Here is a 23,778-nt window from a genome sequence, read left to right as displayed (position 1 = left end):
GGGAATGTAAATTCCCACTATAGAAGTCAGAATGGAGGCTCCTCAAAAAATTAAAAATAGAACTACTATATGATTCAAATATTCCACTTCTGGATATTTCTGAAAAAACCTTGTAAATTCAAAAATATATATGCCCCTCATACTAATTGGAATATTATTTACAATAGCCAAGATGTGGAAACAACCTAGTGACCATTGATGGATGAATGGATTATAGAGATCTGGAATAACTATATCTGTATATTTATCTCTCTCTCTCTCTCTCTCTCTCTCTCTCTCTATATATATATATATATATATATATATATCTGTATATATCTATATCTGTATATATCTACCTATAGGTAGATATTTATACACACACACACACACACACATACACACAAGGGAATGTGACCCAACCACGAAAAGGAAGAAATTATTGCAATTTTCAACAACATAGAAACATGGATGGACTTTGAGGATATTATGCTAAATGAAATAAGTCAGACAAAGATAAATACTGTATGATTCCACTTACATGTGGAATCTAAAAAAAACATGAAACAGAACTCAAAGATACTAAGAATAGAGGGATGGTTATCAGAGAAGGGGGTGGGAGAGTGGGTAAAGTGGGTAAAGGGGGTGAAAGGTGTTATGATGGATGGTAACTGGACTTATTGTGGTGATCATTTTGTAGTGTATACAAATACCTAATTATTATGTTGTATACCTGAAACTAACACAATGTTAATGTTATATATCAATTTTACTTCAATAAAAGTAAAGATGATATGTCAAAAAAAATAGTTTAAAGACAGGAACTACAATAAATAATGTATGCCCTAGTTATATTCTACCTAACTAGCTACCTCTGGCCCTCCTGTATAAAAATTCTATAATTGTCATTGAAAATACTCTGGAAAGGACAGTCCAAAGGTTTTATGTGTTATGAGACCAAGCCTTATAAATCTTTGGTATACAAACTTTATAGATCTTTGGTTTATAAGGGCAGAAACATAAACTTTATACTGCCAACAACTGTCATTATGCCCATACTGAAGAAGGTAATGGAGAAGAGTGAGGAGAATAGATTACTTTGGGTCCCTAAAAAGCTCCTGAATGCTAACCTCTTGGCTCATGTCTGAAGTAAATGGAATCAGATTAGACCAAGAGACTTATGGTGATCTCAGAACAGAGAGGCTGGCATGTCTCAGCAGAACAGAGTGGGCTCAAGACACTCTGAATTTCCTGACAGCCTGAGCATGACTAGAAAAGAGCTAAATTTGACCATGCTCCCTTGAAGGACATGGGGACTTTTGAGAGGATGAAATCAATGGGTCAAAGAGATCCACGGTCCTACTGAGGGAACCCCACAGCAAAATGCACTGTGGACTATATGATGAGAAAAATGTGGGGATACATGCATTCCAGTAGAAGCTACTAATGAGCTACCACTGTGTAACAAATCACTCTGACTTTAGTGCCTGAAACTCCAAGTTTATTATTCCTCACAGTCTGTGGGTGATGTGGGCCCTGTCAGCTTTATCTGATCTTGGAAGCACTGCTCACCAGTGTGTAGTGAAGCTGAATCTCTGGCTAGAGACTGATGAGGTGAGTCTAGGAGAACCTCAGATCCAGTGGGTTTGCTCTCAGGCATGCATCTCTCACATTCTCCAGAGCATGCACAGTTTTATTTTGGTGGCAATGCCCAAGGAAGAAGAAGAGACATGCAAATATATTTCCAAGTTGTTCAAAGTCAGCTGTCACTGTCCTGGTAAAATGTCTGCCATAAGAGGGGACTATATCATGACATGGCAAAGGTGTGAGGAGGAGGAAGACACTGACTGGGGATATTAATGCAATCAGCCAAAACCAGCTGACAAAGAGGAAAGCTCATGACAGTGGGGAGTGGCTTAGTGACACTGTGGTTGACACACAGCATGGTGCAAGACAGGCTACACAAGCTTCTTTGTCCCAAGAGCTTAGAGGCTGTGTCAGAAGGGAGAAAAATACAGAGAAGACCACACTGAATAAAAGAATTTATCCAGAAACTTAAATATAAGGTGCTCTCGTAAAATTTATTGACATTTTCCCCACATGAAAACAGAAAATTTACAGGGGAAAATGATGTTCTGCACACCTGTATAAATGGTGTGAAAAGTAAAAACAGCACATAGATTTCAGATGTATCTGATTTCATTGTAAAACAAACATTGTGGTGTTTCTATTAATTTTACTGTGAATTCTTTCCACAGTGCTTTGGCAAACCAAATGAGATGTGTGTATATAAGTTGAAGAAATCACGTATTTTTAAAAATTTTCTGAAATATTTTAGAGTTATTTAACTGCACTTCCAGTGTTACCACCCAAATAAAACTCATTATTGTATGTGAATACAAGTACATCAGCATCCTAACAGTCTCTGATCTGTCTCTGTCTAACTTTCAGAACCACCGCAGCAATTACATGGGTTAGGGCGTACATTGCTCTCACACTGGTGACTGCTCAGCGTAAGATGTTAACAGTAGCAGCAGCTATGACACTTCATATTATCTCAGTATTAAACTAAATACAACCTCATTAACAAACAGTATTTTCATATTTTTATTTTTCTGCTTCCGTAACTTTGGTTATTTTTATTTTTTTGGCACAAAACGCCATGTGCATCCAAACACACATCAGTCTTTCTCTCTTAAACTTCCTTACAGACACCCAGGCCACTCTTTGCTCCAGTCAGAAGCCTTGAGTCTTCATTTTCTCTGTGATATATCCTGCACAGCCACCAGCGGGGAAAGTATTTTCCTCTCCTCCGAGTAGGTTTACTTAAATTTGTGTGCATCTAGTAAGAAGGTGATCCACCATGAATATTGTGATGTATACCTTACCCATGAGTGTTAAAATAATTTTTGGAGGTTATCTTTTTTTTTTTTTTTTGAGCCACCCAGGTGTCCTCCAGGTTATCTCTTTAATATCACAATGTTGATTTCCAGTTTCTCCTAAAATGCTAGAATGTCTGGCAGCCCCAGGACTGGCCTTCCACATGGCAGCACTTGCTGGTTTGTCATATCCACCATTCTTTACTCTGTGAGATGCCCTTTACCACTGAAAATACCCTCTGTTTTCTACATTTTCTACAGAGTTAAGAAATACATTTATTATATCACGACAAAGGTGATTAAAACATGGAAGAGAGCATATTTCTTTGTGAAAGGAAAGCTAATTCACACGTGTTTCCCAGGTGAACGCCTGCTCTGCTAGTCTCGTTTTCATTAGTCCTGTCAGTTTCTATGCTGCAACTCATATACTGTCTCATTTTTTAGATATTTTGTGTATATACTTTATTTTCCAGATTATAAATTAACTGATGATAAGGAATCACATTTTGATGCATGGTTTATACTTAACACTTGAATGCTTTACTAAATTTGTTTTCATAAATGACTTCACCATGTTGACATAGATGTGTATACGCATAGACACATGATGAGAAAGAAAAGCATTTTGGAAGACATCTTTCAGTATATCATGACTTCAAAGTGATGTTGAAGTGTTGATCTCACTTTTTGCAGGGACTGGGGATCTACCCTGTTGTCAGTTGTCACTGACTCATGATTATAAATATCAGAATTTTCATTTCTATTGTTGCTAACTCTCAATTCCATTGGGCCAGGTATAATTTTGATTGTACAAGTTTTGGGCTAGGTGATATTCCATTTAATAATGTAACCCAATGCAGCCTTCCAAGTTCTCACATCTGTCAATGAGTCTTCTCTCATTCTTTGGCAATATAATGCAAAGTTTTCCTTGCCAACGCATAGACCCATAATATGTTCGTGAGAACAGTGAATCAAGGTTAAGTAAGTTTGTGAAATGCAGTGAAGTATATTTTAATTTTGGAACACTTTTGGCAAGTGTTAGTGTGTTCAAGACTCTCCGAAATGTCAAATGAAGAAACTCCTTTAATTTAGTACAACTCAGCATGTCCAGGTGTATTTGAATGGAGAGCCCTTTTTCCTCTACCCATCCAAGTAGGACTGAATATTCTCAGGATACCACTAGAGTAAGATCTTATCAAGGTAAAAACTAAATGGTTTTTAATATCCTAATGAGCTAAAGAAAAAAACATTAAGAAATTATCTTTCTCCCCCAGTATTTATATCTCCAGTTTCTGAAGAAATAGGTAAAATTTATTTTTCCATTTACTTCCTTGGAATATCGAATTCAGATTTAAAGGTTAACCATATGATGAAATCATTCAGTTTCCTTAATACATTTTCCTTTATATTTGCCCTTTTTATAATTTTATATAGCCTGTTTTTATTTTAAACTACCCTTTGAAAATATATTTATATATATTTTTGCAGATATCTCCAGCAAAGAGTTCCTCTCTTCTGTATTATTCAAAAGACATTGTATTTAATTGATATTAATCCTTTCTAAAAATGTTAGATAGAATACACCAATAAAGATTTCTGGGCTTGAAGTTTTCATGGAGAGAGTGATTTTTAATTAAAATTAAGTTAGATTACACTAGAAGATGGTTGGGAGTAGGAGGACCCTAGGCTTGGCTTGTCCCATGAACACAACTAGATACCTATCAAACCATCCTAAATATCCCCCAAATCAAGCCGGAAACCAGCAGAACAAACTCCTCAACTGAAAGAAAGAAGAGGCCATGTGAAAGGAGACAGGAAGTGCAGAGACTGGCTTGGGGAGGGAGAGGTCCTGGCTGTAGCAAAAGGGAGGGAGCTGTGGTCATAGAAAAAAAGGCAAGAGAGAGAGGAGCACAGAGAGGGATGAATAAGGATGAATAAGTTTCCCCAAAGTCACCGGCTTGGAAAGTGAGAGGGGCCGAATTTTATAAGTCCTAGCAACCACCAGGGCTTCATGCCTGGAATTTCAAAGGTCGGCATGCTTGATTCTGGGTAAGTTCAAAGGACATTGTGCTGTTCTTGGAGAAAAGGCATGACAAACAACATGTGGACAAACAGTGAGGAAACAGTGATTTGAAGAGCACCTAGTGCCCACAGTGGGGAGGTTGGTTGTATGTTTCAGAGAGGCAGCATTCACAGGAACCCTTCAGGAACAAAGGAATTGGCAAGTGCCCTTTCCTCCCCCACCTATGCATAGTGCCTTTCCTGACATGGGAGTTTTCCAGAGCCTTGGTTCTGGTGGTGGTGGTGGTGACAGGTCTCATTTCACAAGCAGAACAGAATACACCTAGTTAAAATGCACCACATTCAGACCAGGGACCAAATATTGCCCACAACAGGCAAAGAAAACCTCTGCAAAAGAACGGCCTGAGGGATAAAGTAGCAAGGAGAAACATACATACATACAACATACATACATACATAGAACATACAACACATACTAGAGATACTCTTGAAAATGCCAGGTCCTGGGGAATAGGGGACTCTGCCTGCAGGACACTGTAGGACCTCTTCTTCGTAAGGCCATTACCCTAAAAAATAAGAGGCATAGCTGACTTTCCATACACACACAGAAACAGGCACAGAGACTTAAACAAAATGAGAACACAAAGATCTAAGTGAAATGGATATAAGTTAACATAACTGATAGACAGTTTAAGATAATGATCATACTCACTGGACTTCAGGAATGTGTAGAACACATGAGTGAAACCTTTAATACAGAGATAAGGAATAAGCCCAGGATCAAATGGCCTCACAAGTGAATTCTGCCAAACACTTAAAGAAGACTTAAAACATAATCTTGTTAAGGTATTCCAAAAAAATGGAAATAGAAGGAAAACTTCTAAATTCACTCTATCTGGTGTTACCCTCATAATGACACCATTTAAAAAGAGAACTAAAGGTCAATATCCCTGATGAAGATAGATGCAAAAATCCTCAATGAAATACTAGCAAAATGAATCCAATAATACATTAAAAAAGTCATCTACCACAGTCAAGTGGGATTTATTCCTGAGTTGCAAGGGTGGTTCAATATTTGTAAATCAATCAATGTGATATATCACATCAATAAGAGAAAGGATAAAAACCATTTGATCATTTCAATAGATGCAGAAAAACCATTTGACAAAATACAGCATCCACTCATGATAAAAATCCTCAACAAAGTAGGTTTAGAGAGAATATATCTCAACATAATAAAGACCCTATATGGAAAAACTACAGCTAACATCATCCTTATTGGGGGAAAATAGAGATTTTTACCTTAAGGTTAGGAAAAAGACAAGGATGTCAATTCCCACTTCTTTTATTCAACACAGTACTGGAAGACCTTACCAAAGCCAAAATACAGCAAAAAGAAAAAAAATAATAATAAAAGGCATGCTAATTGGCAAGAAAGAAGTAAAATTTCCACTATTTGCAGATGACATGATACTCTATATAGTAAACCTAAAAGACTCCACCAACAAACTGCTAGAACTGATAAATAAATTCAGTAAGTTACAGGATTCAAAAGCAATCTACAGAAATCTATGGATTTTTATATACCAGTAATTAAGTAGCAGAAAGATAAATTAAAAAATTAAGAAAAAGAAATTTAGTGCAGTTATAATTGCACCAAAAATAATAAAATAACTAGGAATAAGTCTAACTAAAGAAGTGAAAGAACTATATAGTATGAAAACTATAAAACACTGATGAAAAAAAAAATGAGTTAACACAAAGAAACAAACATATTCCATGCTCATTGGTTGAAAGAACAAATACTGTCAAAATGTCTATGCCACCCAAGGCAAACTACACATTTAATTCAATCCCTATCAAAATACCAACAGCATCTTTCACAGAACTAGAAAAGGCAATCTTAAAAGTTGCATGGAACCAAAAAAGCCCAAATAGCCAAAGCAATCTTGAAAAAGAAAAGCAAAGTGGGAGGCATTACAATTCTGGACTTCAAGTGATAACACAAAGCTGCAGTTATTAAGACAGTATGGTACTGACAAAAACAAATAGGAACAGATTCTGTATCTTGTCAAATGCTTTTTCTCCATCAATTGAGAGGACTGTGTGGTTCTTCTCTCTTCTCTTATTGATTTGTTCTGTCACATTGATTGATTTGTGAATGTGGAACTACCCTTGCATCCCAGGGATAAATCCCACCTGGTCATGGTGGATAATATTTTTAATTACTGTTGGATCCTATTAGCTAGGATCTTGTTGAGAATCTTGGCATCCGTATTCCTTAGGGATACTGATCTGCAATTCTCCTTTTTGGTGGGGTCTTTGCCTGGTTTGGGAATCAGGGTAATGCTGGCTTCATAAAAAGAGTCTGGAAGTTTTCCTTCTGTTTCTATCTTTTGAAACAGCTTCAGGAGAATAGGTATCATTTCTTCTTTGAATGTTTGGTAGAATTCCCCAGGGAATCCATGAGATCCTGGTTTTTTGGGACATTTTTGACCACTGCTTTAATCTCGTTACTAGATATTGGTCTATTCAGGTTGTCAATTTTTTCCTGATTCAGTTTTTGAAGTTTATAGATATCCAGGAATGCATTCATTTCATCTATGTTGCTTAACTTATTGGCATATAACTGCTGATAATAATTTCTGATGATTGTTTCTATTTCCTTAGTGTTAGTCATGATCTCTCCCTTTTCATTCATAATTTTATTAATTTGGGTCCTCTCTCTTTTCTTTTGGATTAGTTTGGCCAATGAGTTATCAATCTTACTGATTCTTTCAAAACATCAGCTTCTAGTTTTGTTGATGTGTTCCACTGTAACGCTAGTTTCTATCTCATTGATCTCTGCTATAATCTTAATTATTCCCTTTCTTATGTGGGGCGTGGCTGGCTTACTTTGTGGTTGATTCTCCAGTTCTTTAAGGCATAAGAGCTGATGTATTCTGGAATTTTCTTCCCTTTTATTTATTTATTTATTTATTTTTTGAGGGAGGCTTAAATGGCTATGTGTTTTCCCCTTAGGACCAACTTTGCCGTATCCGATAGGTTTTGGACCAAAGTATCTTCATTCTCATTGGTTTCCATGAATTCTTTTAAGTTCTTCTTTGATTTCCTGATTAACCCAAACATTCTTCAGCAGAGTGGTCTTTAGCTTCCAAGTGTTTGAATTCCTTCCAAACTTTTTCTTGTTGTTCAGTTCCAGTTTCAAAGCAATGTGGTCTGAGAATATGCAGGGAACAATCTCAATCTTTTGATATCGGTTGAGCCCTGATTTGTGATGCAGTATGTGGTCTATTCTGGAAAAAGTTCCATGTGCGCTTGAGTAAGATGAGTATTCTGTTGTTTTAGGGTGCAATGTACTGTATATATCTATGAGGTCCAACTGGTCCAATGTGTAATTCAGTGTTCTGGCTTCTTTTTTGATTTTCTGCTTGGATGATTGGTCTATTACTGAGAGTGGAGTGCTGAAATCCCCTACTATTAATGTATTCATATCAATATGACTCTTTATCTTGATTAACAGTTGTCTTAGGTAGTTGGCTGCTCCTGTATTGGGGGCATAAATATTTACGATTGTTAGGTCATACTGGTGGATAGATCCTTTAAGAATGATGTAGTGTAGGGGCTCCTGGGTGGCTCAGTGGGTTAAGCTGCTGCCTTTGGCTCGGGTCATGATCACAGGGTCCTGGGATCAAGCCCCGCATCGGGCTCTCTGCTCAGCTGGGAGCCTGCTTCCTTTTCTCTTCTCTCTGCCTGCCTGCCTCTCTGCCTGCTTCTGATCTCTCTCTGTCAAATAAATAAATAAAATCTTAAAAAAAAAAGAATGATTTAGTGTCCTTCTTTATCTCTGACTACAGTCTTTATTTTAAAATCTACTTTAACTGATATGAGAATTGCTACCCCAGCTTTCTTTTGAGGCCCACTGGCATGAAAGATGCTTCTCCATACCTTTACTTTCAGTCTTGATGTATCCTTAAGTTCCAAATGTCGCTTGTAGACAACATATGGATAGGTCCTGTAAAGGATCTGTACTCAAAGAACTACAGAACACTCATGAAAGAAACTGAAGACACAAACAGATGGAAGAGCACTCCATGCTCATTGATCAGAATAAACATTGTCAAAATGTTTATACTGCCTAGAGCCATCTATACTTTCAATGCCATCCTGTTCAAAATTTCACCAGCATTTTTCAAGGTGCTGGACCAAACAATCCTAAAATTTGTATGGAACCAGAAGAGACACCACATTGCTAAGGAAATGTTGAAAAAAACAGCCACATGAAAAAATGTTCATCATCATTAGCCATCAGGGAGATTCAAATCAAAACCACATTGAGATATCACCTATATATACCAGCTCAAATGGCCAAAATCAACAAGACAATAAATAACATGTGCCGGAGAGGATGTGGAGAAAGGGGAACCCTCTTACACTGTTGGTGGGAATGCAAGCTGGTACAGCCACATTGGAAAACAGTGTGGAGATTCCTTAAGAAATCAAAAATAGAGCTACCCTATGACCCTGCAATTTCACTACTGGGTATTTACTCCAAAGATACAGATGTAGTGAAAAGAAGGGCCACCTGTACCCCAATATTTATAGCAGCAATGGCACAGTCACCAAACTTGGAAAGAACCAAGATTCTATTCAATGGACGAATAGATAAAGAAGATATGGCCCATCTATACAATGGATAGATGTATGCCTCCATCAGAAAGGATGAATACCAAACTTTTATATCAACATGGACGGGACTGGAAGAGATTATGCTGAGTGAAATAAGTCAAGCAGACAGAGTGAATTATCATATGTTTCAATTACTTGTAGAGCATAAGGAATAACATGGAGGGCATGGGGAGATGGAGAGAAGAAGTGAATTTGGGGAAATTGGATGGGGAGAAAAACCATGAGAGACTGTGGACTCTGAGAGACAAACTGACGGTTTTGGGGGGTGGGGGTGGGGTGAGCCTGGTAGTGAGTATTATGGTGGGCATGTATTGAATGGAGCACTGGGTGTGGTGCACAATCAATGAATTTTGGAACACTGAAAAAATAATTCAACACAAACCAAACCAAACAAACAAACAAAAAACAGACAAACAGATCAGTATAACAGAGTAGAAAATCCAGAGATGGACTCACAACTAAATGGTCAATTAATATTTGACAATGCAGAAATGAATATATGGGGGGAAATGGTGTTGGGAACACAGGACTGAAGTACGCTGAAGAATGAAACTGGATCACTTCCTTACACCATACACAAAAATAAATTCAAAATGTATGAAAGTCCTCATGACAAATAAATAAAACCTTTAAAAAATAAACAAAAATAAAAAGTAAATGTCCTTATGCAATCATAAATCTATTCAGATTTTTTTATTTGTCAATTTTGTATACAAGCATCTTTTAAGGATTTTGTCCATTCCATTAATTTATGGGCTTTATTCGCATCAAGTTTTTCATAGTTCTTCCATTTATCCTTTTCATCTCTCCAGGATTTTGAGTGATTGTTCTTATTTTGCACATGATATTGTTAACCTATGCCTTCTCTCCTTCCTCCCTGGATATATTGGAAAGAGTTTATCAATTTTACTGACCTTTTGGATGAACTGCCATTAGACTGACTTGACATCTTTATCATAAATCTGTTTTATTTTTTGGTCCTGTTCTTGTCTTCATTATTTATTTTGGGATTTTTTTTCAGTTATCTTTCTCTTACTGATCTCTAATTTATGTGTGTCGTGGTCAGGATACATGGTACGTATAAGTACAATCCTTATAATTAATGGAGACATAATTTGGTCCATTATAATTCTTATCTTTATGTATTTCTTGACAGCTAGAATAAATGTGAGTTCTACTTTTGTCTGGAGCAGTGGTTCACAAATATAAATTAAGTCAAGTTGGTTAATGGTGCTGCTCAACATTTTTTATATGCTTACTTCTCTTCTGTCTACTTGTCAGTTACAGAGAGAAGAGGGTTAAATATATTTGTGGGATTATATATTTCTCTTTTCAGTATCCTCTGATTTTGTTTAATTTAAAGCATTTGTGATTTTTATGTGTCTTCTGTGGATTGATCTACTATTCTGAAATGCCTCTATTATCGCTAGAAAACCTGCTCTGCACTCTACCTTGTCTGATATTAATGTAGCCGCTCCAGCTTTGTCATGCTTAGTGCTTACATGGTTTGCTTAGTCATCCTTTTACTTCTAATCTCTCAGTGTTTTTGTATTTGATAGGGGTTTTTATTTCTATGGCTATGGAACATACTTCCATCTTGAATTTCTATTCTGCCTCAATCCTCTGCCTTAATTGGCAGGCATAAATCCATTAGCGTTAATAACCTTAATGATACGGTTGGCTTATATTTGTCACTTAAATGACTGTTTCCCATATGCCTTACATTTACTTTGATCCTTTACCTTCTTTTGACTTGACTTCATTTGGAATAACTAAGTAATTTTTTTTTTATTATTTCATTTTATGTCCTCTACTGGTTTATTATCTATTGTTCTGCTTTAGTTCTGTATATCATAAATACCATAAAGGCTTTAAAAAATAATTCTGCTAGAATTTTAAGGTTGGGGAATAGTGAATTCTGTGGCACCCGATCCTTCTGACAGCACAGTGTGTGCTCATCCTTAGGAAGCCCTGAGAGGATTTTCAGTTTTACTCACTTATGCTGATGTATTCAGATGGCCACAAAGCTCTTCTACTTAATGGTCTCTAATAGGCTTTACATGAAAGTTTAACTTGCATGGCCATCATTGTTTTTCATCCATTGGTACTCAATAATACTTATAGGAATGCTTCACTTTCATAGCTAGGTGCATATACACTAACTAGGTATGTATATATTTATTTTAAGCTTAATATAATGAATATAACCAGATGGTAATTAATCTATAATAAGCTGTCATTATATTAAATGCACTCACCAATGTCATTACTTTTTGTTCATTTCTATTCTGGATATTACAATTATTTTTTACTTTTATTAATCCTGCTAAACCTAACTACCATATTAATTAAAAACTTATGATTAACATTTTACTACTCAAAATATTTCTAAAAAGGATGAAATGGATATCAGAAGATCAAGTAAGGGAATGATTCATCTATTAGAAGGTCATAGTAGAGATAAACAACAAAGAATTGGTTGATTTAAAATACAGATGAGTGCTCTACTTTCTAATTAATTTGTAAGTCTCACAGATTCCTTTAGCATTCAATCCTATGCAGCCTATGGAAGGATCACTGCATAGCTAAGCTACATTGCCACACTGATACGCAGTTTTACTAAGGTACACTGACCCACGGCTAACAGACCAGGGACACTACAACTGTCCACGAGGACATGCAGGAGGGTAATCCTACAATGGTAATACACTTGGGGAGTCATCCACTGGTCAATGGATATTTGTTTGCTGCAGTCCCATGGGTCCCATGAATGTGAGCTCTGTGAGCCCATAAAGCCGGGCTATCCTGGGTACCTCTCTGGGAGGCAGTGACCCAAAGATGGGCTACTGGACACGTGCACAAGCTCCACCCAAGGAGATATGGGCAGCCTAGCATAAGACAGGGAGCATGAGGAGGGGGTCTGACTGTCTTCCCCATCTCCAGGAAGAAGCACAGTCAGCTAGGGATGTGTGCTTTGTTGGAAGGCAGACCGAGAGAGCTCTTTCAGGTCTCTTCTGTCTGCAGCCTGCTCTGAGCCCTCAAGCACAGCCATAGCAAGTTCTAGGGAGCCTGTTCAGAACATTCTTCTGCACTATGGTCTAGCAGGTCTCATTGCTGCAAATCCTATTAGCTTTCAGAGCCCTGTACTTTAAGGGCATGTTTTCCCATGGAAATCTTCAAAGTTTGGTCCTTAGATAGGAGGTCCAAATCCTCTGTGCCTCAGGAAGAGGCAGGAGCTCTGCGTTCCCTCCTGAGTGTATTGCACAATGCCAAGCGAAGGGAACATGACAGAGCATGAGTCAGCCTTTTCCTACTTGCGCCTGTGTACAAGTCATCCAGCTCCTTTCTGGATTTCCTTCCTAGGGCACTGCTACACGTGCAGATGAAGGTTTGCTGTATCCAAGGGAGGAGGTGAGCTCAGGAGCCTCCTACTTTGACATCTTGGACCAGAACCTCTCTGCATGATTCTTATCTGAATTCTGAATCAAGAAAATAATACTCTTAGGACTTTAGTGGAATAATTATGAACTTTAATATGCACTGAAATTTTTAAAAATAGTACAGTAACACTGTTAAATTTTCTGAGTGTTGGAGAGATACTGGCAGATATCCTCATCTACAGGACAAACATGTGAAATGGTTTAAAAAAGGGAGGATTTTTTAAATTAGCAAAACATTAAGCAATTCAATAACATGTGAAAGGTAAGTAGTGTTCATGGCATTTTTCTTTGACCTTTCCATAGCTTTGACAGTTTTCCAAATAAGAAGTAGAAAATGCGGGTCTACAGGTTCAACCACCTAGAAATGATCCACTTGAATATAAACATTTACATATGTTAAGAGAAGAGAGTTGAAACTGAAAACAAATATAAAGGCAAACACTAGTATTATGAATGCAGGGCACTCCCTCAGGGAAGCAGAAGAACAAAGAGAGAGAGGCACAGGCAGGTTGAGGCTTGGCATCAGGAGTCTTGGGAAACTCCAGTAGTTTGTCACAGGGCTCCCTGCAGAGTAAGAAGGAGGCCAGCCTCTGCTGGTGTTAAGGGTACAGCAAAGTTGGCACGTTTCAGGGAGTGTCCAGTAGAAGCACATGTTTACCACAGAAATATAGTTTGATTTTAAAACCAGCATCAGACTTTCTTAACATAGCTAATTGACAATAAGAATACAGTAATATGATCCCACTTTCCCTACGCAGCTGCAGAAACCAGATAGCAACGGCCAAGCATCTAGGTCCCATGCAGGAATGGGTGTTCACACAGACAGAGCATGAAGGCTCAAGCCCAAGGGACCAATGCCCTTCCAAGGATGGACAAGACGGATAAGCTGATGGCGCTGACAGAGCAGAAGGACAAAAAGTAACTATTTTCTAGCCACAGTAATGTCAGATTTGGGGGCTCATGATTTTTGAGAGAATGTGTTCTTAGAATGATACATAATTTCTTTAATATAATTATGAATCAGATAATCTGATTTATCAATTTTCTTTTCCAAGAAAAAAAAATCTGGTCTCAGTAACATTTAACTTTTAGTATCTCCAAAAAAACTGCTGAAAAGACCAATTTTATGAAGTTTGGTCAACAGTTTATATTAAAATTAAGATAAGACTGATAACACTTAACATAGCAATGTTTAAAGAAAAGGTATTCACGGGCATCTGGGTGCCTCAGTCAGTTAAGCAACAAACTCTTGATTTCAACTCAGGTCATGATCTCAGGGTCTTGAGATCAAGCCCCATATGGGGCTCTGCACAAGGTGTGGAGTCTCCTTGGGATTCTCTCTCTCCCTCTCCCTCCCTGCTCATGCTTTCTCTCTCTAAGGAAGGAAAGAAGAAAGGAAGGAAAAAGAAAACATGTTCACAGATCTGACTTCCTGTATGCACTATAGATAGACTAGCATACGCAATGATACAGTTAGTCCATGTTCAGTGTCCTGGAACTGTGTTGAAGAACTCTGGTTAAATATCAGAATCAAGCGCCCAGGAGGTCATGGCCAAAGGTGGAGGCAGTCCACCTACAGGGGGGCCAGAAGCACATGGTGGGGTGTAAGGATGGCACCGTCCTGGGTCTTGCATTCCTCCATCCCCGTTCTGCCAGTAGTAAGTGTTGGGTCGGTGGTCCCGAGAATGCAGGAGGAACAATAAAAATGACCCCCAGGCTGCCATCTTCCAGCACCCCCCACCCCATTTCCTAACCCTTGACTCTCCCACCATAAGGATATATGCCTAGGTCATGTCTCCACAAGTAACCCGATACCTGTGCAGGAAACAGGAGCATCAGGACTCCCCCCCGGCCCTCCAATCACCAAATACCCTGCCTTATATGGCTGTAAACCTATGCCCTGTCTTAACCCAGATAAAAGACTCCCCCAACCCACTCCCGGTGCGACTTCCCTGACTCTCCTCTCTGGAGTCGAGGAACCTCGCCGAGGGCGCCTTTAATAAATATTGCCTTGAGCCTACCTTGCCTGGTGTTGTGTTTATCTTGCCTATAAAACCTTACAGTAGCTAAGTGCTGGGATGGACAACCTAGTCAGCATCTACAGCATGCCCACAGGGACCATGCTGTTCCAGGTCCCTAAGACCTCCTCCATCCTGTGCTCTGAAGCGTCCCCAACAACTCACTGATCATCACAGGGTCCAGGGACCATGCCTCAGTGTGCCAGACCACCTGCTGAGGGCTTGGCACTGTCCTACCTAAACTTGGGATCCCCCCAATAAGTTGCAGGTATAGTGGCAGACAGGTTTCTTTCACATTGCACAAATGGGCCATCGATTTTTGTCACATGAAATAAAGTAACTGGAAAAAGAAAAATCAGTGAGTTTCTTTCTTGCCTACTCACTATTATACAGTGCTGATATAAGTATGTGAAATTCTTATAGTAATATTACCCTTGTCATTAATTTTTGGTTTTAGTTGTGTTAACTATACTGCAAATTAGAAAGCTTGTTCTTCTGACCACAAGGATAAGAACATAACCAATATTATCTAAATTTTTAAAATAATCTTAAAAAAAAAGAAGAAGAAGAGAAAAAGCTTTTATTTTCCTTGTAGAAAAGCAAATTCGACCTGGATATTCAGGTCTGTATTTCGTACACTGTGTCTGAAGGCAAAATGACATGAGATGGTTCATGTTTTTAAAAGAGTAAGTGATCATTTTGAATATATAACCTCTAATGTCAGGATTCTTAATCTGAAGTCTGAAAACCATTAAGCCATGAATTTGCTTCAGAGGGCCTACAAATATATTCTGTGAAGTTCTGTGGATATGTGCCTTTTTTCCTAAGAAGAGGATACAAAAATAAATCATTCTGAAAAAGGCTGTACATCGCTAAATATTTAAAAGTCTGCTGTTCTCAGCATATCTGATGAATGTAGTGGGGTTCTCTTTAAATATTCATTTCAAAGAAAGAAATTTTGATGTTTTGCTTGTGTAAGATTTATCCCACCACTAATTTTTCAAATGCCTTAAAACTAAAGCATTTGTTTGATTTTAAATATATTGTATTTTTATGCAGTTAAATCCCATCATCAAAGAACCTGACTGGAAGGAAGCACTTGGTCTGGTGTCTTCATACAGCAGCATTTTTTTCCCCTGGTTCTTGTCACCTTGCTTAGTTTGATTATATGTGTGTCTGTGTGTGTGGGTTTCTGTGTGTCCGTGCTGTGTTAGCTGAGAAAAATGCATGACCTGAAAATGTGTTCTATCTGTATAAAGTATTCAGGAACTAAAGAAAATGGTTTATAAGAAATAGTCAATTTTCTAGTAATTATGAAGAATATCTCCCCCCCACTTTGTCTCTCCTTCAATTAGAGAAATTGCACCATATTCTGGCATTTCTCCATTATCAGAGGTCATCCACAGATGCCAGCACCCAGACACTGGAAATACCACAAATATAGTGGTAGTCAAATAATGAGTGAGCAGGAACTGTCTGAGGGGCTGGACCTCCCCTGACAGAGAGATGCTGGCTGAGTGTCAGTCAGGTGGGCAAATCCCACAGCAAACTCACACTGAATCCCTTCCTATGGTGACACTGCTCAAACCATTTCTGAAGCACACACAATTATTGGGAAAGAAAAAAATATATAAACCTTCAAGAAACTCAGTGGGAGTTTCAGTGTTTTTCATTCTGTTGGGTCTCCATTAAGTTTTTGTCAAGGGTTTATTTATTTGAAGGAGAGATAGAGAGACAGAAAACGAGCCTGTGCAGGGCAGGGGAGAGGTAGAGGCAGAGGAGGAAAATCTCAAGCAGACACCACACTAAGCGCAGAGCCCCACGAGGGCTTGATCTCAAGACCCTGAGATCACAATCCGAGCCAAAATCAAGAGTCATCCACTCGCTTAGCCCAAGGTACCACCCAGCCACCCCAGGTCTCCAATAATTTGTTTATTTTTAGGTATCTCTTTTATGGGCTACAATACAAAGACATCAACAACTGAGAGGGAGAAAGGGGGAGAGGGACGGTGAGGGAGAAAAGCATAACCATCATAAAGAGGAAGAAATACCATGAGACCCACACAGAGACACAGAAAGGTACGTTCGGGAAAACCCTAGTCCAAAAGAGTACTTTTTACCCTGATGTTTAAGCTCAGTGTTGGCCACGGGTACACTGGGTACATACACCCCGGCGGACACGAGGCTTCTGAGAGCCATCAGACACATTCCTACATGTATTCTCTTCAAACATGTCATCTGTGCTGGTAAATGCAATGATGGAAACCAGGACTTGTGTTGGCATGGAGTTTATCTAAAACAAGAGGCACTTTCTTGTCCCTGTGGGCACTCCGTCTGGCCCCCAGCCTGGGGGCACAATTAGCCTCCCCTGCTCACCAGGTGTCCTGCGGGCAGACTTCTCTTGAAGCCACACCAACTGCAATCTATAAAAACTCAGTTATTTAGTCTGATAAAAACATGTCTTTGGATGAAAACCAATTTGAAACAAAATCTTTAAATGCATTTTTTTGAAATGTGGTAACCTTTTCACCAAAAGAATGGGTCTTACTAGAAAATACTTTAATTTCTTACATCAGACTTTCCTTAGCAGATACTGGTTGTGTAAAAAGCTAAACAGCATTTACCAAAATAGGTCAAAGGTCGTCAGTGTGGCTTAGCGTTTTCAGTCACCTTTATTTGTACTTGATGTCGTTGATGCTAATTTTCATATTATAGCTTTTGATTACTCTTCAAAATTCACTTTTCTAGGGGCACCTGGGCGGATCAGTCAGTTAAGTGTCCAACTCTTAATTTCGGCTCAGGTCATGATGTCGGGGTCGTGGAATCAAGCCCCACATCAGGTTCATGCTCAGCACTGAGTCTGCTGGAGATGCTCCCTCTCCCTCTGCCCCTTGCTTCCCCTCTTTCTCTCAAACAAATAAAAATAAATCTTAAAAAACAAAACAGAACAAAAACAAAAAAAAACAAAACTCTTTCCTCTGCTTGGGTTGAGGAGTCAGCAAACCCAAGTAACATATAGGATGTAAATGTGCATGCAGATGACAGAGGATGCTGGAGAACATAAGGACACAGAAACACTTGCCAGGTAAGTACTAAAGAAAACAAGCAGATTTTCAGGGAGTCTCTCTTATGGATTTTTTTTTTGCTTTAGCTGCTTGTGCGTTTGGTGTCCTATCCAAGAAATCATGGCCAAGACAGGATGAAAAACCCTTCTCCTGTGAGTTTTACAGAAAGTCTTTAATCCACTACCTGGTTTTTGCATGTGGTAGAAGGTATGGGGTCCAATTTCACTGTTCTGCATGTGGGTATCAGATTTTCTCCATACTACTGTTTGTTGAAAACGCTATCCTTCCCCCCCTGTGGGGTCTCAACACCACCACCAAAGATCAGCTGACTCTATGTGAGCTTTATTTCTGGGCTCTCTATTCAGTTCCTACACATCGATACGACTGCATTCATGTCAATACTGTACTCTTTTCATGACTGTACTTTTCTAATATAGTCTGAAATCAAGTGTGATGCCTCCATCTTTGTTCATCTTGTTCAAGATTTCTTTGACAATTCTGCATCTTTTGTGGTTCTGTATCAATTTTAGGACAGTTTTTTCTATTGTTATTAAGAAAAAAAAAAAAGCCACTGGGCTCTTGATGGGACTGGCATCGAATCTGTAGGTTGTCATGGGTCATGTGGTCAGTTTAACAGTATTAAGTCTTCTAGTCCATGAACAAAAAATGCTTTTCTTTCATTTATATCTCCTTAATATCTTCCATCAATGTTTTCACTGTACAAGTCTTCTACCTCTTGGTTAAGTTTGTTCCTATTTTATTCTTTCTGGTGCTATTCTAAATGGGATCATCTCTGTAATTTCCCTTTCAGATGGTTTGTTGTTAGTGTACAGAAATACAACTAATTTTTGTATGTTGATTTTGTATATCACAACTTGAATGATTTCGTTTATTGGTTTTAAGATGTTTGTGAAGTCCTTAGGATTTTCTACTTATAGAACTGTGTCATCTAGAGAGATAATTTTACTACTTCTTTTCTGATTTAAATTCTTTAATTTCCTTTTCTTATTGCTCTATTGTACTAGGTTGAATAGAAGTGGCATGAGTGGGCATCCTTTTCTTATTTCTGATCTTAAAGGAAAGGCTTTCAGTTTTTTACCACTAAGTGTGTTGGCTGTAAACTTGCCATATATTATCTTTTTTTAAAAAGATTTTATTTATTTATTGGACAGAGAGATCACAAGTAGGCAGAGAGGCAGGCAGAGAGAGAGGAGGAAGCAGGCTCCCCACTGAGCAGAGAGCCCGATGCGGGGCTCAATCCCAGGATCCTGGGATCATGACTTGATCCGAAGGCAGAGGCTTAACCCCCTGAGCCACCCAGGCACCCCTTGCCATATATTATCTTGTTGTTATTATGAATTCAATTTGAATTTTGAAACAATCTCCATTCCTGGGAATATCCCAACATGGCCTTAGTGTATTATGCTTTTTATACATGGCTATATACATTTTGCTGATATTTTAAAAATACTTTTTCATGAAGGATTTTTTTTTTTGTAGTTTCCTTTCCTATAATGTTTTTGTCTCATTTTGAGACTCTTCCCCGCTGCTCTAGATTCCCACAGAACAAATGAGGGATGATACATTTTATTTCTCAATGTAAATGGATGCTTGCATACCAGCTTTCAGCTGCATGTCCATTCTTTCTGCTGCCTCGGGGACCAGTATGGCACACTGCTATTCTTCACTCCAGCACAGCAGCCTTTCTCTGTTCAAATAACATCATCAGGCATTTCTTATAAATTACATGTTGCCAAAATGTCGCTGTTTGTAGTCTCATTTTCTTCTCTATCAATCATTTCACGATTTACACATTTCCATCCTATAATACACATTTAAAAATATTTTGGAGAGCCAATTTTAGACTTGTGTTCTTTCTCTTTGGTGTTTCCACTGCTTTGTTTATGGAAGCTTTAAGATATGATATGGCACTTAATTAAATGTAGAAAATAAATTGTAAATTAATTAGCAAGGTGTAAAAAAGGCTTTGAGAGTTATTGCTTTATGAAGTGAGTATTTAAAATCAACACTGTCATTCTTTTTAAAACTTAATGGAGTTGCTCTTTGATACTTGATATGGTTAATGCTCACATGGCACAGGTAGGCTTAGCTATTAGTAGGTGGCCAAAACTCCATCCAAGTCATGTAGTCAGTAAATCTTACATCAGAAAGTTTTCTTACATTGAAGTTTGGTTTTATTTTTCATTTACTCACTTTGAGGAAAATGTACAATATCAAAAGATTCTTTAAAAAATAGATCACCAAATTTATTTTTCAAAGACAAGAGAAGTAACTTCCCTTTAAAAAAGTAAGGAATGAACTTCCATTCCCTTTCCCACATGTCGCACATATTCAAGACTGCATTCAACACTGCAAACCAATGTTTAGGTAGATTCCTAATAGGGATGTGCTCTATCTACAAAGAAAGCATGAATATACACACATATATATGACACAAGCAAAGTCTCCGTACAACACTGGCACTCAGGCTGCCCCTGTGCAGCTGCAGAAATCGTGGGGAGAAAGTAGTTGTCGGGATGCATGAGAGCCAAGAGGTCTGGATGGAGTTGCCCCGGCTGGGCCAAGCCTGAACTTCATTTGTGTTACCTCTCTAGTGTTTCTAACAGACTTCCAGCCTTGACCAATTCAGGAAATTCAGTTCAAAGCTTGCTTTTTTAGTAAAGCATGCATTAGATTAGATTTAATTCTATTTGTCCTAATGTTCATTATTTTTCTTGCCTTATGGGTAATTTCACAGCCTGAGAAGGTTTGATGTTTCTAATATTTCGTGAAGTATTAAGTGTGATTCTTCAGAAGGAAAGAAGAGCCTTCAGTTTAGAAACAGATCCATTTTTCTCTGAATTATAACAACTTATTTCAGAATATGAAGGCTTAGTTAAAGAAAAAGAACATACCTAATCTGCCCTGAGCAAATACTGCTTTGGGATTTTATGAGACATCACAGAAAATAAAATTTTCCAAGTCTTTAGTCATCCATTCTCCTGTCCATCAAGACAAGTAAGAGAACCTATACTTTTTATGTCTAACTGAAATCTCTCATGTTGTAATAAGTGAAATAAGAGTTAACAACCACCGAGCAATAAACAGCAAGTGTTCTAGATGCTAAGGTAAGTGATCTGTGTACACACATCTCTTTAATTTCCTGTAACGAGACTATGCAGTCGATAGTATTATAATCTTCAGAAACAGGGTGATATTCAGAATTCTTAAAGTTGTAGGTGACAGAATCAGGCTTCACACCAATGCAGCATATCCTCGTGAGAGCCTGCCTTCTGAACAATATGCCAAAAGGCATTTCTATAATTACGGGGTGGGGGGGGCACTATTTTATGCCATAAAATGAGGTAATTAAGTTAACCCTGTTATTTAAAAAAATAGTATTTCAAGTAAAAATGGAAATGTGTTTAAAAAAATGAAAATGTCTTTCTTCCCAAGCTAGTTATGATGTATGTCCAGGTAGCTATTTTGAATAATGCAAAACTACAAAGTTAGTAAAAAGATTTCTTACTGCCAGAGGACAGGCATGGAGGCCAGAGTGGGCCCCCTGGTTCCCCCACAACTCCCTGTATATCTGTATAAATAAATGGTATGTTTATGGAACCTCGCCCCCGACCCCACGTCCTTATCACTGTGTGATAATCTGTGTCTCCTCTTCTGTCTTCCTCTATTTATTTCATGCTCTTTTTTGAGTTCCACCTTGAGCCCTCAGGCCCCCTTCCAGATTCCTGTTTGTAAGCCCCCAACCCCTCTGCCCTGGACTTGCATGTGAAACTTGTCTCAATAAACCCTTTGGAGGAAAAAAAAAAAAAAGTGACAGGGGTGAAAGAGGACTTAACAGGTGGAGCACAGGTACTTTTTAAATATTGAACCTATTGTGTAGGAGGGGAAGTGGTGGAAATACAGTGTTATGAATTGCACAGAAGTGTACAACACCAAGAATGTGACCTAGTTAATGACAATGCAGTGATGCTGGTGCTCACATCACAACGAATGCACTACACTGAGGCAATACATGTGTGTGGGAGGAGCAGCGTATACAGGGCAACTCTGTGTTTTCTCTCAAATCTTCAGTAAAGCTGAACAATAGTCCATTTACTTAAAAACTGCAAAAAACCTTTGTTCTCTGGCCTCTCTCCCTGAAGGTCTGGCTACACAATAGTAGTGATACCCTGGGGTCTGTGTGGCTTCAAGTGGATACAACAGAGGAGTGATGCAAGGCAGTGATGTCCAATGATGTCAAGAAGAGAAATGGAAAAAACTAGGCTCCTGGAGAAGTCGGTGGGTGGGGCCTACTTTCTGACAGTTTCCTTGTGTGAGAAAAATTTAAGCCACTTATTGAAGGCTTTAGGGTAAGTAACTCTGTGCTTTTCTCAAATGTGGAAAAGGCGAATGCATTTCAAGACTAACAGATATTGCTAAATTAATCCCCCAACAAAAAACCCTGTGTCAATATAGAACTCAACACCATTAAGAAATAATTGCTTTTTCATAGATTCCAATATCAAGTATTATGAATTTTTATTGTTCTTATAATGAGAAGAAAAAGTGTTGTATTTTTCTTTTATAATGTTATCTTAAATTATATATGCCTGATAATTACTCAAAAAGGAAACATTCTTAAGGTTATATTGGCCATTTATACTTTCCTTTTATGAATTTTCTACTTGGATAATTTTTTCTATTAAATTTTTTATCTTCTTTTCATTAATTTAACAAACACATATATTTATTTGTCTGCATATTGAAGTCAATACTGTTCTTCTTTTTCATGCACACTAACATTATAGGTCAGAGAACCTATAATGTCCTCCTTTCATCCTATTGAATTTGTTTTCATTTATTTATTTACCTCCTCTATTCCTCATGACCTCTACAAGACATTTACTGAGGGTTCTAGACATGTGTGTTCAATATATCGTGGAAAATACATAGCAGCTGAGGTCTTTTTAAGTTAAAAATAGTATTGTGCAATAAATCTCTTTGTTTCTTATTTTATTTTACACTAAGTTAGTAAGATCTGATGATGATGCTAAAGGAAAATGCCTTTACCTGGAATTCCTGCTGAATCCCTGTATTAATCAGTTGACCTAGCTATCTAGGTAGCTACACCTAGTCAATCATTAAATTATTTACCAACAATAAAATGATAGGTCTTGGCAACTGTGATAAACACACCTAAAATACAGCCTGAGGGAAAACATGAGCCAGGACTTTATGAAGTCTTGCCCTGCTTCTACAGTCAACCCTTCTCACACTGTGGTATCCACTAGATGGTCTACCATCACACAATGGTTTCCCAGGATCTTGAATTCTTTAAAAATGTGATCACAGACAATATAATCTATGCCTGCCTTTATTGCAACACATTGTTGTTCAGATTCAATGATGCTGCTTTCTGTATCAGTACACCCTTTATTTGCATTGCTGGCTAGTATTTCTTGATAATGGGTATTTGGGATGGTCACCATTGATAAGGATTATAAGACTACTATATGTGTATCCATATGGCCTAGATAGATATGGCTCTATATAGAGATAAATATGTATGTTACACATACAGCATTTTATTTTGTTTTTTACAACTGTGTGTAATATGTATTATTTATTATATATCTATATAATATATACACTTCATATAGATATATGTATCTAGACTATGCAGATA

Source organism: Mustela lutreola, chromosome 4, assembly GCF_030435805.1.
Source record: "Mustela lutreola isolate mMusLut2 chromosome 4, mMusLut2.pri, whole genome shotgun sequence".
NCBI classification, from domain to species: domain Eukaryota; kingdom Metazoa; phylum Chordata; class Mammalia; order Carnivora; family Mustelidae; genus Mustela; species Mustela lutreola.
The sequence above is the reverse complement of the archived record's forward strand: the minus strand, read 5'-3'. Positions refer to the sequence as shown.